The sequence below is a fragment of the Ranitomeya variabilis genome, chromosome 2 (genome assembly GCF_051348905.1).
Source record: "Ranitomeya variabilis isolate aRanVar5 chromosome 2, aRanVar5.hap1, whole genome shotgun sequence".
NCBI classification, from domain to species: Eukaryota; Metazoa; Chordata; class Amphibia; order Anura; family Dendrobatidae; genus Ranitomeya; species Ranitomeya variabilis.
In genome coordinates this window covers 63,045,496-63,061,488 of record NC_135233.1, presented here as the reverse complement: position 1 = coordinate 63,061,488, position 15,993 = coordinate 63,045,496, and the positions used below count along the sequence as shown (strand labels likewise).

The following is a 15,993-nucleotide window of genomic DNA, read 5'->3' as shown; positions in this document are numbered from 1 at the left end:
CGTCCCAGCAAGCTCTGCGCCGCCCAGAATGCCCTGCTCCAACCAGCAGGCATTGCGGCACCCGCGCATGCGCGATACCAACCCGGAAGTGCGGCACCATGCCGCTGATGCTTCCTGGAGCGCTGTTCATGCGCGCATTGTCGCGCCGTGCACCACCTTATGGAGGGACCCCTCACCGTGGCTTTCGCGGGTGTGCCATGTGGAACCCCCTGAGGATTCCTCTAGGAGCCGCAGCGCTGCTGCTGCAGCCCCCCGCTCACCCTAGAGACCTACTGATCCCAGCGGTGGCGCATCGGGTGGCCCAGCCTAGCCGAGGCAGGGAACCCCCGCTGCCTGAACCGGTCTGACTGGCCCCGGAATCCAACGACGATCTGAGGTAAGATCTGCTGCAGGTCCCGTCAAGGACAGGAAACCAAACTGATGCGGGAGAGAGGTACCGCCTTTTTATCTGTAGGTTTCCTGTCCTTGGTGGGCGGATCCCCTCTCTCCGTGGTGCCGTCATGGGGGACAGAGAAAAGAGGTTAGATTATACTCACCCAGGGGCCGTCCCGTCCGATGGGCATCGCGGTGCGGCGCCTATCTTCATCAGATGATGTCCTCTTCTTGTCTTCACGCAGCGGCTCCGGCGCAGGCGTACTTTGTCTGCCCTCTTGAGGGCAAAGTACTGCAGTGCGCAGGTGCCAGGAAAGGTCAGAGAGTCTCGCTGCCTGCTCACTGCAGTACTTTGCTCTGCCCTCACCAGGACAGAGAATTATGCCTGCGCCGGAGCTGCAGCGTGAAGACAAGAAGAGGACGTCCTCTGATGAAGATAGGAGGTGCTGGACCGGACCGCGACGCCCATCGTACCGGGACCGCCCCTGGGTGAGCATAATCTAACCTCTTTTTCTCATCTTTCAGAATACATCGGGGGCTTATCTACAGCATTACAGAATGCTGTAGATAAGCCCCTGATGCTGGTGGGCTTAGCTCCTCTTCGATTTTGGGGGTGACAGGTTCCCTTTAACTGCAGAAAAGATCTGTGCACATCCTATGCCAATACAGTACAACAACCAAGGTTCATAGGAGGAACCAGATATGTAATGAATGCAAACTAGCTGTGAAACATACAAAATGAATGGAGATTTTGAGGGGTGATCTATAAGTTACCATGTAAGAAACCTCGATTAATGGCCAATAATCAGGGATTATCACTCCAAGTAAGAATGATGTGGTGTCAATGTGATATTCTATGGACACGTAGAACATTTGTCCATTTGTAGATTTTGACCATTTATCAACCAAAATCGGCTAGTTTAATAGGCACATAATACTAGACGATGAGTGAAAAAAAAAACAAAAAAAAAAACAACGTGGCTTGTATCAGATTTGTACATGAGCTTTTATTTATCTGGGGCAAAAAGGGTCAATGTACATCCTCTCATCCTGTATCTAAATCCCCCAAGTAAGGACTTATTCAGACATCTGCCTGAGCACAGACCTCAATGCACAAACTGGCTGCGGCTCTCCCGACCCGATGTGAAGAAGTCATGCTCCGGTTGGGAGAATTGCGGCCAGACCGTGAGTTGTGGCCTGTGCTCAGACATCTGAAAGAACCCCAAGGTGGGGCACACACGCGTACACACACACACACAGTTCCCCAAAAAGCCAGCATCAGGGGCAAATGCCCCAGTTACTCCCTCTAGCTACAACCCGTTTATATAAAACCTCACAAGTTTACCAATTTCACCTTTTCAGTTCTATGAAGATGCACATACGTACCAATATCCTCATGTACAATGGAATATAGTAACTCCTTCCTTTACTGTAACTTGTAATAGTAGTTCCTTAATTAGTTCATCTTAAGAAAAAGACCTTCTCTGAAATACGGTATCCCAGAATGTGGGGTTTCTCTAAGCTGCGTAAGTCATCAGGTGGTGCCTGGACCTCTAAGCGCACATGTAGGGTTAGGGCCTCAAAAAAAAAAAAAAAAAAAAGTGTAGTTATAGGAACGAAAAATAAAGATTCAGCATGCCGTACTCCTGGGCAAGGGATAAGTTAGCAGGTATGACTAATTGATTGGGACCCCCTGAGGTACTGAAGTCCCACACCAGTATTATGGATGGGGCCCAGGGCTCATGTCTCACGAAAGCACCAATGTCTCTGCACGATGACAGACTATAGAATGACTCACAGTTTCCCCAGTCAGTCACATTTTTACTAGATAAGAGAAACTTCCTCTAAAAGGACTTCCAGTTTCTGGTACGTTGTATGTCGCTGTGGGAAAAGCGGTGACAGAGAAAGGTGTACATATCAGTCCCAGGTCCTCCATGCTCCAAAGCCATCACCCCCAATACTAATAAATGGAAACTTACGCGACATCCTAGCGATAACGCCGCCCACAAAGTACGTCCTGATGCTGGCCCTGGCTAGCCTGAGGAGGTCATCTTTCATCGCATGCGCTCCAGCATTCAGTAATGAAAGTTGCATGCAAGTGCTCGCAGAGCAAGAAGAAATTAAAGGCCGGTGGCCATCAAAATGCAGTTGCTGGCCTGAGCACTGCAGTCCCCGTGAACCTGACAGAGGGCTGGAGAAAAGGTTGCGGGCCGTAAATGGCCAAGGGCTTAAGGTCCCCACCCCTGCCGTAAACAAAGCATAAGGTTAGGCGACACTACACAAAACTCTCCAGGTTTATGAATAGGAATATAATCAGAGCCTCCTGACAGACCCCATCATCTGACTTCTCAATAAGCCACTTCACATTCTTCCCTCTCAGCTCACATGACTGCTGCTAAACATTACAGTTAATTATTGACCGAGTAACTCGAGGTCAAGTAGAAACAACCCGCAGTATAGCAACACCGGGAGTGCTTGTTCTTTGTGCCACTGACATCAATAAAAGAAAAAAATAATTAAAAGGAGGTCGGAGCTACACAGTAGCAAAACTGCTCCTACCATTAGGACAAGTGCAGACAGTTTAAGGTTGTAAAAAAACAAAACAAAAAAAACACCAAAGATTTTAAAGTAGAAACCGCTTCCTCCTTTGGAGTATGAGCAGACTGTCATTTTGTGACGACAGAATCTACAGCCACAGACTTCAGGCTGAAGAGTCCTTTTTGAAAAGTTTAGTCTGATTTCAGGAGTGGCTGCTGAAACGCTTCATAAAGATGTTCAATAAAGGTAACCTGTCAGCAGGATTGTGCTCAGTAACCTACAGACAGTGTCAGCTCGGCGCCATTATACTGATTACAATGATACCTGGTGATGGAAATCGGTCTTGTAGTTAGTTGTTGAGCTGATGATATAATCGTGCTCTGGGATGGCGTCTTCATGTGGTGCTCTGATTAGCTATTCATACTGATGGCTTCTGATAGGGGGCAGGTCAGAGAGGGATCGGTGACCTATTTTACATACTGAATATGTTAATTGTTTAAAAAAGAAAAAAAAAAAAAAAAAGATTAAACAACAACCACAAGACAGATTTCATCACCCAGGTATCATTGTGATCAGTATAACGGCGCCGACCTGACAGTGTGTGTAGGTTCCTGTGCACAATCCTGCGGACAGGTTCACTTTAATGTCTGGCAGTTATGTGCACCCTGACTCATGAAGGCTGACTTTATTTAACCTACATATGCTGTAGAACACCACTTTAATGGAGAATGTTTAGAGTTAATTTTCTTAGTCCAGATCATAATTATGGTTAGCAGGGAGAGGAATACCACATTTTGGTGCCTGCCTCAAATAGGCAGGTATGGGTGAAAATTATGTCCAACAGACATGCATCATTAGTAAATGTCAGCACATTCAGACATAAGCCCCGACAGTCACTGACTTGAGGATAAAACACAATTTTAAAACACAATTTTAACAAATTCTCATGTTTATGTTGAAAGAAAAAAAAAAAAAAACTTTTCCCAGGTGATGTGACTGGAAAGAAATATATGTCACCATGTTCACATGGCGGTACCCACATGGATCCAGTGCCTGCGCAGTCAGGAAGCGATGATGCACCATTCCACCAGCAGCAGGACTACTGTGGCCAGTGAACAGCGGCGTGCAGAAGTCATAACTTGAGCCCTGCGTCATCGGATATTTTAGTATCATGTTCTGCAAATTCTTTTGTCATCTGTCACTCTGGTCAATCACAAGCTGCAGCGGTCCACTGGGGCGAGGGGGTGCTTCATCAGTGACAGCACAGCTTCACATCTCTTCTAAGACCCCGAAGCAGCTGGCACTGAATCTCCCAGTAGGAGAGTAGGTCTGGATTTCTTTTCTCAATATCTCCCTTTCCTTGGGAAAAGTTTTTTAGACATCACCTTGTAGCAGACATTTCCCATTTTTCACCAAATTGCTACACTGCTTTGTGGTTTTCAGCAGATTACACCATGTGCACTGAATATAGCAAAGTCAGCACTAAGAGTGAGTAGTAGGTCAATCTCTCTTTGCTTCATGGGACAATTCGAGTTGCATATAGGATCAACTCTGCTACAAAAGACCACAGCGAAACTGCAATAGAAGACAACCCCCCACCTCCCATGTTTATGAGAAGTTTTTGACTTGGAGAAAAAGAAAAATTATACATACTGTGACGTTTTAAAAATCAAGCAAACTTATTTAAGCAACTAACAAAAACTTCATAACAGTGCAAAAGTTACATTACTAATATATTCCTTAAATCACTAATATTGATGTGCAGAGAGACTGTTGATAAAACTGTCCCTACCCATTAGAAAAAAAAAAAACTTAATAGATTGATGAATCATAGTTTGTAAGCTTGCGAGCAGGGCCCTCATTCCTCTTGGTATCCATTTTGAACTGTGATTATTGTTATGCTGTAATGTCTATTGTCTGTACAAATCCCCTCTATAATTTGTAAAGCGCTGCGGAATATGTTGGCGCTATATAAATAAAATTATTATTAATTATTATACGCAAACCTCAATGTATACCCCAAACTGGGTGTGAATACAACTTTAAATGGAGATATAAGCAGCTGTTTTTTCCCCACATACCGTATCTACTCAAGTATAAGTCGAGATTTTCAGCCCATTTTTTGGGGCTGAAAGTCCCCCTCTTTGCTTATACTCTACTCATACCCAGGGGTCGGCAGGGGAGGGGGAGCGGGGGCTGTTTAATAATACTCACCTGCTCCCATAGGGGTGGAGCCGTATATTAATTACTGTAATTAGCGGTACCATGTGACCGCTCAATACACGAAGAAGCTGCGGCGCCGGGGAACCAGGAAATGCACCAAGCCAGGAGCAGGTGAGTATAATGGGGAGGGGGAGCGCTGTGCAATAGTCACCTTTCCTCTTTCCGGTGCCGCTCCGTCTTCAGCGTCTTCTGCAGTGACGCTCAGGTCAGAGGGTGCGGTGATGTGGTTAGTGCGCGCCCTTTGCCTGAACGTCAGTGCAGAAGACGCTGAAGAGCGGCGGCCAGAAAGAGGAAAGGTGAATATTTAAAGTGCCGGGGGCCTGAGAGACGAGAGGTGAGTATGTGATTTTTTTTTATCGCAGCAACAGCAAATGGGACAAGTGTCTGTATGGAGCATCTTATGGGGCCATAATTAACATTTGTGCAGCACTATATGGGGTAAATATCTCTATGAAGAATCTTATGGAGCCATAATCAGCATTTGTGCAGCATTATATTGGGCAAATGTGTCTATGGAGCATCTTATGGGACCATTATTAACCTTTATGCAGGATTATATGGGGTGTATTTTAATATTGAGCATCTTATGGGCCCATCATAAACTTTATGGAGCATTATATGGGGTGTATTTTGTATGGAGCATTATATGGGGCTCCTGATTTAATATGGATATTCAAAAACACTTAACCTACTGATGTCTCAATTAATTTTACTTTTGTTGGTATCTATTTTTACTTTTGAAATTTACCGGTAGCTGCTGCATTTCCAACCCTAGGCTTATACTCGAGTCATTGAGTTTTCCCATTTTTTTGTGGCAAAATTAGGGGGGGGGTCGGGTCGGCTTATACTCGAGTATACACGGTACATAAAAGAACAATTTTCATCTACTCTGCCTCACTACTGAGCATGTACATAAAGTGCAGTACAGACTCATCTCAACTCCGACCCCACAGCACTGGTCACTACTGAGCATGGACATAAAGTGCAGCACAGATTCATCTCAACTATGCCTCCACAGCACTGGTCACTACTGAGCCTGTACATAAAGTGAGTGCAGCAGATTCATGTCCGCTAAAAACAAAGATCCTTAGATCAGGAGCAGAACAGACGTTTATACGACATTTCATAACTTTCCCAAATTTTTATGAAAACATTTACAGCACATCCTGCATCGTACTACTGTACCCAATTTACTATATATTTTAGGAGTTGGTCCATTTTAAACCGACTCCACAGCCCTGCTAAAAGTGGTCATGGCCCCGGGACAGACTGCGGACATGAAGTCTGCCAAAATACACAAACATGTGAACAGAGCCATGTGCCCATTATAAAGGTAGGAGAGAGGGGGATTGTTGGAGCTCTTCATGCTGACAGATTTGTTGCTGTAATTAGAAATCATTGGGTGCTATACCTGCTGGTGATTGCAGCTGACAGAAGAAAAAACGAGGGTACTTTCCAGCACAACCGACTGGATATGCAGCTGGTTGTGACTGATACTACCCTCGCACCCCCCTTCCCCATTAGCGAAGAGCAAGGACAGAACACGTGCAGGACAGAACACGTGCGGACAGACAAACGTCTGAATGAGGCCTTATCATGACTTTTAGCAGTTATCACAAACCGTTTCATCATTTCCTGTGGGGACGACTTGCCGGTAGTTATGCCCCAGACAACTGTTGCTTAGTAAATACAAGTAGCTCTCTCTATAAAACATGCTGGAAAATGTCTGTATGTACCTGTACCGCAGTCAGTAGGGGAAATGCACAATCCGGTAGAAAGCAGCAGTGTGAAATATTGAAATTTTCACCTTGGGGAGTGAAAAAAGAAAAAAACAAAAAACCTTGTACCACAGATCAGACTTATTTCTAAGGCCAGGCCTAACAACAATTAATTTCCCAGGGGCCATGCCTGCTCGTCTGACAAGTCATTACAAATATAACCAAGACATACAAAAGAGATTTGAGAATATAGAAAAATAGCAAAAACTGCTCTGGGCCTTTCGCACCTATACGATTAGCGATAATGCATCCGCCACAATTACTTAACACTATGAAATTACCGCAGGTAAATATCAGTGCACAAGCTCAATAGACGCCACCCTATTGTGATGGCAACCTGCTATAAACATCAATTGAAGAGACGCCCGCTCAGCCCCCGGAGAGCAATTCCGAGGAGACATTATCCATTATGAAACACGCCGCCCATGTAACCTTACATATCCAGAAGTGGGGAGCGATATTCAAAGACCCTCTGAACTTTCCATCTGATTTTGGAAATGGATAACATAATTACAGATAAAAAAACAAAAAAAAACAACTGTTTATGGCACATATTACATGAATTTTTAGCACTAGTAGGGTTCTGTTAAAAATCACATACATTTTGATATTTTGCATTAAATACATGCGTGAAATGTGAACCTGTGAGATCTGGTTGTAAAAATGACAAAAATGGAGAGATCAAAAAATTGCATTCCCATATCGCACAGTGGTCCCCACACTCATGAAGTGAAGAAAATCCTTGCAGGGATTTTCCAACTAACAAAGTACATTTTAACCAATAGATCTTGGAATAATAATTTCCACAATTGGTTAAAAAGAAAAAATGTTCCTGTGCTGAGATAATCTTATAAATGTGCCCCTGCTGTGTACTGTGTCTGACTGTACAGGTATGTATACTCTCTTTTGAGAGCCCAGGAACTGTGGTATGATCAGACCATGTCCCTGCATTGTCAGACACAGCCATTACACAGTACACAGCAGGGGCACATTTATAAGATTATCTCAGCACAGGAACATTATTTATTTATTTATTTATTTTTTTTAAACACATCCAATTCTGGAAATTATTTGAAGATCTATTGATTAAAACAAACTTTATGTATAGAAAAACCCCTATAAAGTATTGATTGCTCATAGAGGAAATACTCTTTCATACTCCGCACAACAGTGCGCTTAGGTTAGAGACGCTTTACATTAAGGACACAGACTCATCGCTAACAAACATCCAAGGATCATCAGTCTGTGCCCAAAAAAACTGACCTATTCAACAGGAAAAAGCAAAGTTTGATCCAAGTGAGAAACTCCTAAATTAACCTCTTCTGCAACACCTCCACGTGTAGAACCTTCCTCACAATAGAAATCTTGTGGTTGCCACAACAATGCTTCCTTGATTCCCCCTTCCAGAGAAAACACACTCACTAGTTAAGAGGCAGACACCCCTATGAGCTCCGACATGCCCAGGCGGTGGCACTGGCGACATGCACAGGCGGTGGCACAGCCGCCCCTCCCCCCTTCCCACCAGATTTCAGACTCAGCAGCAGTTCACACCTGACAGCAATGCCCTGAGAGGACAGAGGGGGAAATGATCAGTAAACCAGATATTGGAAGGAAAGCAATGCACCCTAAGAACAGGGACATAGCAAAGCCCAGTCTGTTATGTAGTTAGTGCACCATCATGGTTTTACATAGGACTGCAGGTTGGGAGCACAAGTTCCGCTACATCTGTATCCAGCGTGAGGATGGACTTGTTAAATAAATATAATATATTCCCACATTATAACAGGCTCGGCCACGGCTGAATATATTTTTAGGTTGTTGCTGTACTGAGACCAGGGAGTAATATCCAGCACCGTGCAGCAGCCCCAGAGCCGACCATAGAGGACGCAGGCCCAGGATCTGTAATGCTGGGGTATACCCTGTGCAGAAGGACCGTCCATACTCATAAAGGGGCAGGTACATCCATCATCACAGAGGGCAGGACAGTGCTTCCATGGTGCCTATACAAGGCTCCTGATAGAGGACTAGGATCGATTTAGGCTGGATTCTGACGTATGTATGGCCACCAAAGCAAACATGCTGACTGTTTCCAGTCCGTGTCATAAAGGTGGCCACACACATTGGCTATAATGGATCCATGCCTTCTCCATGTGTGCACACGGGCCGGTCATGCGTTCATCTGAGCCAGCCCTAGACACAATAAGTGACAAAGCAGGTGGTGTAAAGCTAGTCAACATTTAGGGCTTTTTCAGAGCCTAGTCTTGAAAAGGGTTCGTAAAATCGGCTTCCATTGTTCATGGAGATAAGGGGGAAGACACAGGGGGTAACTTTTCATCATGCAGGTCCAGCAAGATCTTCTTGACCAGCTGGTACTTGGTGGATGAGGGGGTAATGAGAGGATCCCGTTAGACCATTCCAAGAACCAGTGTGACAAGTAGACCGGCAGGAAAAACTTCCATAGACATCAGACTCCACAAAAAGGAGGGACAATCGATGAACTCAGCAGGCTTGGAAATGAGGGAGGAAGGGGGAGTGGGGGGTGTTGTGAGGGTTCTAACTCCATAACCTGAACTCGCCACCACTCGGTCCATCACCTTATGTATGGGCGTACTGTGCATATGGAAGACATGATGTTTGCCGTTCCAATGGGAGGGTCCCTCAAAACCACAACCGCATTATGAAAGACACAGCAGCATTCAAGAGCTCATTATACATAAAATATAGGTCAACGGGACAGATTGTGGGCTCCTACCCCAAGTCACACTCTGAAGCTGGCGATTTAACATGTATGCAAAAAAATAAAAAAGGACAGTCGTCCATCGGTTATTTGGGATCAGATTTCCATCAGTGTCAGTTTTTACCATCAGTTCTTCCTGTGCGCAATAAATGGACGGCTCCCACCAAGCTAATATGAAAAACAGCAGAAAACAAATCAGTCAGGAGCACGGAAAAGCAGGCAGCACGGAAAAGCAGGGAGCGCGGTTTTTCACAGACTTGTATGGGTGATCTGTGACTAGGATCAAAAACAGATGTTTTTTTTACCTCTTTGGAGCCACTTATATAAACAAAAAAATCAAAACATTCTGTGAAAAACAGAGAACATGTCCATGAACCATGGACGTCGGTGACTATACACCTATGAGCAGTGGCGTAATGTGAAACTCTTGAACCCCCGTACAAAATCTCCAACAGGACTCCGAACTATCACAGGCCTTCAATAGTATTTTTCTCATATGGAAGCTTTTGGATCCCCCCCTAAGCACCAGACTGCCCCCCCTACAGTTACACCCCACGCCGATAATACGATTGTCATCTGACGGACATTTGTATCAGGGGCCAAGCACAATTGTCCAGAATGTAAATATTTATATTTTGCCCAATTGACTAAAATAAACAAAAACAAACAGAAAAAGTTCAGTGCTAGGAGCCCCTACATTTCCAGGAGGAGGAGGTGGGGGTCCTTCCAATCAGCCCCATCCCTGATACCTGAGTATATCTGCAGGGCAGGTCTGCCCACTACAGGGTCTCCTGCGCTCTGCCCCCAGTATACCGCTCAGCAGATACAATGTACACAGCCCTCCTGCCAAATACTGCAGAGTCCACACCTCAGCAATTAAAGGGTTACCCAGCAGCAGAGTCTGAGCCCCCGAGGAGAGAGGACCCTCCACGAGCCCCAGCACAAACATCCGGGCGCCTGGGAAGTAAAGTCTGCTCCAGCTGCATGTGACAGTGCCGAGAGTGCGGCGCTCAGTGCTGCATGACGGGGAGGACCCGACCCCCTGTTGCAGCAGCAGCAGCAGCCCAGGGCGCACACATACCTTGGGCGGGACGGTTCCTGTGCAGTGAGTGTTGCCAGGGTCTGATCATCCTCTCTGCTGCCTCATCTCCCCGCAGCCACCTAGAGAGGGTGCAGTCCGCAGCTCCCCGTCCCGACCGTCCTGTCCGGGCGCGCAGCAGCCAGTGCCGTCCACAGATTGTACAAGCACGACTCAGCGAGTCACTCACAGCCGGGGGCGGAGCTCTGAGCTCTACTCCATCCTTATTGGTCAACCGAGGAGACATGGGCGGTGTCTTAACGCTGAGTGACGTCTCTCTGACAAAACATTGAAGCCCCGCCCCTCCGCTTACTGACACGCTGCACAGGCAGAAGACGTGGGAGCGCCACTGTGCGCAGCAGCCAATAAGAATGCATACAAGAATGAAAGCTGCGTTCTGATTGGCTGATGAATGAACCTGCTAAGCTTTGGTCCTGAGCTTGGGACATAGTGCATTACGTAGCATCAGTGCACGTCTGTCATTGTTTTGGCTGCAATAACTTTCAATAAGTGATTTATTGATTCTTAACAAATCCAGTTTGCATTTTCTTACACCTGTGGTATGACTTTTCCAGATGGCTTCGCCTTTTTAATAAGTTGCAAAAAATGTACTCAGACGTCCTCCTGTCTCCCCCTCCTTGCAACCTGGAGTGTTTTTACCTTGGAACACAATGGTTTTCACCCCTTTAGCACTTTGGGTTTTTCCGTTTTTTGCCATTTTTTGTGATCTGCAGCTGGGTGAGGGCTTTTTTTTTTGCGAGCCGAGCTGACGTTTTCATTGATACCAGTTTGTTGTAGATACAGTGTGTTGATCGCCCGTTATTGCATTTTAATACAATGTTGCAACGACCAAAAAATATATATTTCTGGTGTTTTATGATATTTTTTCTCGTTATGTCATTTATCGATCGGATTATTTTTCTATATTGATAGATCTGGCGTTTCTGAATTCGGTGATACTAAATATGTGTTGTTTTATTATTGTTTTCTTGTAAATGGGGCGAATTGGGGTGATTTGAACTTTTATATTTTTAAAAAATGTTTAATATCTGTAAAAACTTTTTTTTTTTACTTTACACTTGCTTTAATAGTCTCCATGGGAGACTAGAAGCTGCGATCATGCTTCCGCCCTGCCATGTGTAGCAAAAATGCTCATCTGCTATGAGCAGCGGCCAAGGGGCGGCGCCCAAAGCAGTTCGGCAATGACAACCACAGCGGGCTTCTGCAAACCCTGAGTTGTCCATTGGCGCCCCACCATCATGTGACAGGGGTGCCAATAGATGGAGCTAATGACGCTCTTCCAGCGCTATCATGTTAATACCACTGTCAGAGATTGACAGGGGCATTTAACATGTTAACAGCCATGGGTAGATCATGATTCCACCTGCAGCTGTTAGGGGCACATGTCAGCTCATGAAATCAGCTAACATGTGCCGAAAAAGTTACGGTCTCATTAGCAGAGCCCACATCAAACGGGGAGACGACCTATGACATACTTATATGTCATAAGTAATAAAGGGGTTAAAAGCATTCTTTTTTCTGCTCTAAGGCTACATTCCCACAATGAGCTTTTGGTGTGTTTTTGATGCTCTATATTTTTGTATGGGATGTATAGAAATCTCCTGCCCTCTGCACTTCTTTGTAACAAAGCGTAAACTGACCTGCAGTGCGTTTTTCAAATCCGCAGCATGACAATGTCTACTATGGGTACAGCGGGTTTTCTGTTTGGAATTTCTCCATAGACTTACATTAGGTGCTGAAATTCCACAGGTGTAAAATGTTCATGCGTTTTTAGTGCGTTTCCATGGCGGACACGTATCAAAAACGCATGTAATCTGCACCTAAGTATGTCAATAAATTTTTGTCAAAGACAAATACCAGGAAATATCAAAAACAAAGCAGTTTTACTTAAAGAGAACCTGTCAGCAAGATTGTCCATGTAAAACTAAAGGTATGGGCAGAATGGCGTCGTCATACTGATTTCATACTTTTAGCGTAAAAATCTGCAGTCTGGTTTTCGTTAATTCATCATGACACATTTCAGTTTCCTCATCTCTTCATGCTTCAGGGAGGGACCTGGGTTGCCACCAGGAATTTCAGGGCCCCATACTGGCAACATTTTTGGGCCCCCTTCAGACTTTGTCCAGGCTCCGCCCCAGTTCCGCCTCCACCGTGCAAAACTTCCAAGTCCCATCGTCACTCTTGGAAAAACTCCACTTCGGCTCCACGTCCTCACCAATCACACATTAACAGTTCCCATCGAACACAAGATCACACACATAGCCATCAGCTTTTGTTCTGGCCAAAAGATTTTTTTAATCCACCGCCACAACAAGGTAGACTCTAGGCCAGGCCCTACTCTACTCTTACCTATTAAATAGTTCATAAAATTTCCCATACTCTTTTAGGTATATTTTTCTTTTTCTTTAAGAGAATGTGCCACATACCTTTTTAAATGACCAATAAGGCCACATGCAAAGGACAAATATTGTCAAACCATGACTTGACCACATATTACCACCACATAGTGACCAAAAATACCAAATAAAAGGGACAAAAATACCGTCATACCATGACCAGACCACATATTACCACCACATGGATTTGGAAGCTGCATATTTGCTTCGTTAAAAATGCAGCCTGTTATGATGACCTGGTGGTTAGGAGCACTAGGAATGACCTGATGAGCAAACTAGTAATACAGGACAAGCTCTGGGAAGTGGGAGCTTTGCTGACCGCAACCCCTAAACCTATCACAACAACTAGAAATAGCCGTGGAGCGTACCTGACTCTGCCTAGACGCCTCTTCACAGCCTAAGGCCGGCGTCACACTCGGCGTAAGACAATACGGTCCGTATTTTACGGCCGTAATACGGCCGAAATACGGTGAAATGTTCCCAAAATAGTGATCCGTAGGCAGGGTGTGTCAGCGTATTTTGCGCATGGCATCCTCCGTATGTAATCCGTATGGCATCCGTACTGCGAGATTTTCGCGCAGGCTTGCAAAACCGACATCTAATGGATTTATGTGCTCAAATGTTCATTAAAACATATATACAGTATATATATATATATATGTCATTGAGACACATATATATATATTCTGTATTTAGATTTCATTCAGCGCGATATCTGTGAACAGCCGGTAATTCAATTGCCGGCTTTTCATTTCTCCTGCACAAACCCGACAGGATATGAGACATGGTTTACATATAGTAAACCATCTCATATCCCCTTTTTTTTTGCATATTCCACACTACTAATGTTAGTAGTGTGTATGTGCAAAATTTCAGCGCTGTAGCTGCTAAAATAAAGGGTTAAATGGCGGAAAAAATTGGCGTGGGCTCCCGCGCAATTTTCTCCGCCAGAGCGGTAAAGCCAGTGACTGAGGGCAGATATTAATAGCCAGGAGAGGGTCCATGGTTATTGGCCGCCCCGTGGCTAAAAACATCTGCCCCCAGCCACCCCAGAAAAGGCACATCTGGAAGATGCGCCTATTCTGGCACTTGGCCACTCTCTTCCCACTCCCTGTAGCGGTGGGCTATGGGGTAATGAAGGGTTAATGCCACCTTGCTATTGTAAGGTGACATTAAGCCAGATTAATAATGGAGAGGCGTCAATTATGACACCTATCCATTATTAATCCAATTGTTGGAAAGGGTTAAAAAACACACACACACATGATTAAAAAGGATTTTAATGAAATAAACACAGCGGTTGTTGTAATAATTTATTGTTCTCTCAAATCCATTTGCAGTCCCTCGCTTGGCAACATAATAAACGCACAAGATACATACCTTCTGATGTACTGTCAGGTCCAACGATGTAATCCATCTGAAGGGGTTAACTAATATTACAAGCAGGAGCCCTGCTATAATGCAGCTGTGCTCCGTGCTTGTAATTCCCCTGCGAATGAATGAAATGTAGGTCATTGACCTACATTTCCTTCATTCGCGGTGAGGCGCCCTCTGGTGGATGTTCTCATGAACTGCAGCCTGGGAACTTTTTCCCACGCTCCAGGTCATATGAGAACATCCACCAGAGGGCGCCTCACCGCGAATGAAGGAAATGTAGGTCAATGACCTACATTTCATTCATTCGCAGGGGAATTACAAGCACGGAGCACAGCTGCATTTAGCAGGGCTCCTGCCTGTAATATTAGTTAACCCCTTCAGATGGATTACATCGTTGGACCTGACAGTACATCAGAAGGTATGTATCTTGTGCGTTTATTATGTTGCCAAGCGAGGGACTGCAAATGGATTTGAGAGAACAATAAATTATTACAACAACCGCTGTGTTTATTTCATTAAAATCCTTTTTAATCATGTGTGTGTGTTTTTTTTAACCCTTTCCAACAATTGGATTAATAATGGATAGGTGTCATAATTGACGCCTCTCCATTATTAATCTGGCTTAATGTCACCTTCCAATAGCAAGGTGGCATTAACCCTTCATTACCCCATATCCCACCGCTACAGGGAGTGGGAAGAGAGTGGCCAAGTGCCAGAATAGGCGCATCTTCCAGATGTGCCTTTTCTGGGGTGGCTGGGGGCAGATGTTTGTAGCCACGGGGGGGCCAATAACCATGGACCCTCTCCTGGCTATTAATATCTGCCCTCAGTCACTGGCTTTACCGCTCTGGCGGAGAAAATTGCGCGGGAGCCCACGCCAATTTTTTCCGCCATTTAACCCTTTATTTTAGCAGCTACAGCGCTGAAATTTTGCACATACACACTACTAACATTAGTAGTGTGGAATATGCAAAAAAAAGGGGGATATGAGATGGTTTACTGTATGTAAACCATGTCTCATATCCTGTCGGGTTTGTGCAGGAGAAATGAAAAGCCGGCAATTGAATTACCGACTTTTCACTAACACCGCTGCGTATTTCTCGCAAGTCACACTGCTGGTCCGTGTGGAATCCGTATTTTTCTCGCCCCCATAGACTTTCATTGGCGATTTTTTTGCGCAGTACGCTGACAAACGCAGCATGCTGCGATTTTGTACGGCCGTAGAAAGCCGTATAATACTGAACCGTAATATACGGCTAATAGGAGCAGCCCCATTGAGAATAATTGTGCCGTATGTTATGCGAGTTTTACGGACGTAGTTTCTGCGCTCTTACGTCCGTAAAACTCGCCAGTGTGACGCCGGCCTAAGAGCTAACTACCCCTAAAGATAGAAAATAAGGCCTAACTTGCCTCAGAGAAATTCCCCAAAGAAATAGGCAGCCCCCCACACGTATTGACTGTGAGTTAAGATGG

General features: G+C 45.0%; 1 protein-coding gene across 1 annotated transcript in view; it reads right to left on the bottom strand.

Annotated features, from left to right (window-relative positions):
* B3GNT2 (UDP-GlcNAc:betaGal beta-1,3-N-acetylglucosaminyltransferase 2) overlaps positions 1-10,937 on the bottom strand; it is a 52,544-nt gene extending 41,607 nt beyond the window's left edge. Inside the window, exon 1 of the mRNA XM_077282484.1 lies at positions 10,730-10,937. The gene's annotated coding sequence lies outside the window, so the exon portion shown is untranslated. The remainder of the gene's footprint in view (positions 1-10,729) is intronic.
* Positions 10,938-15,993: the final 5,056 nt, after the last annotated feature.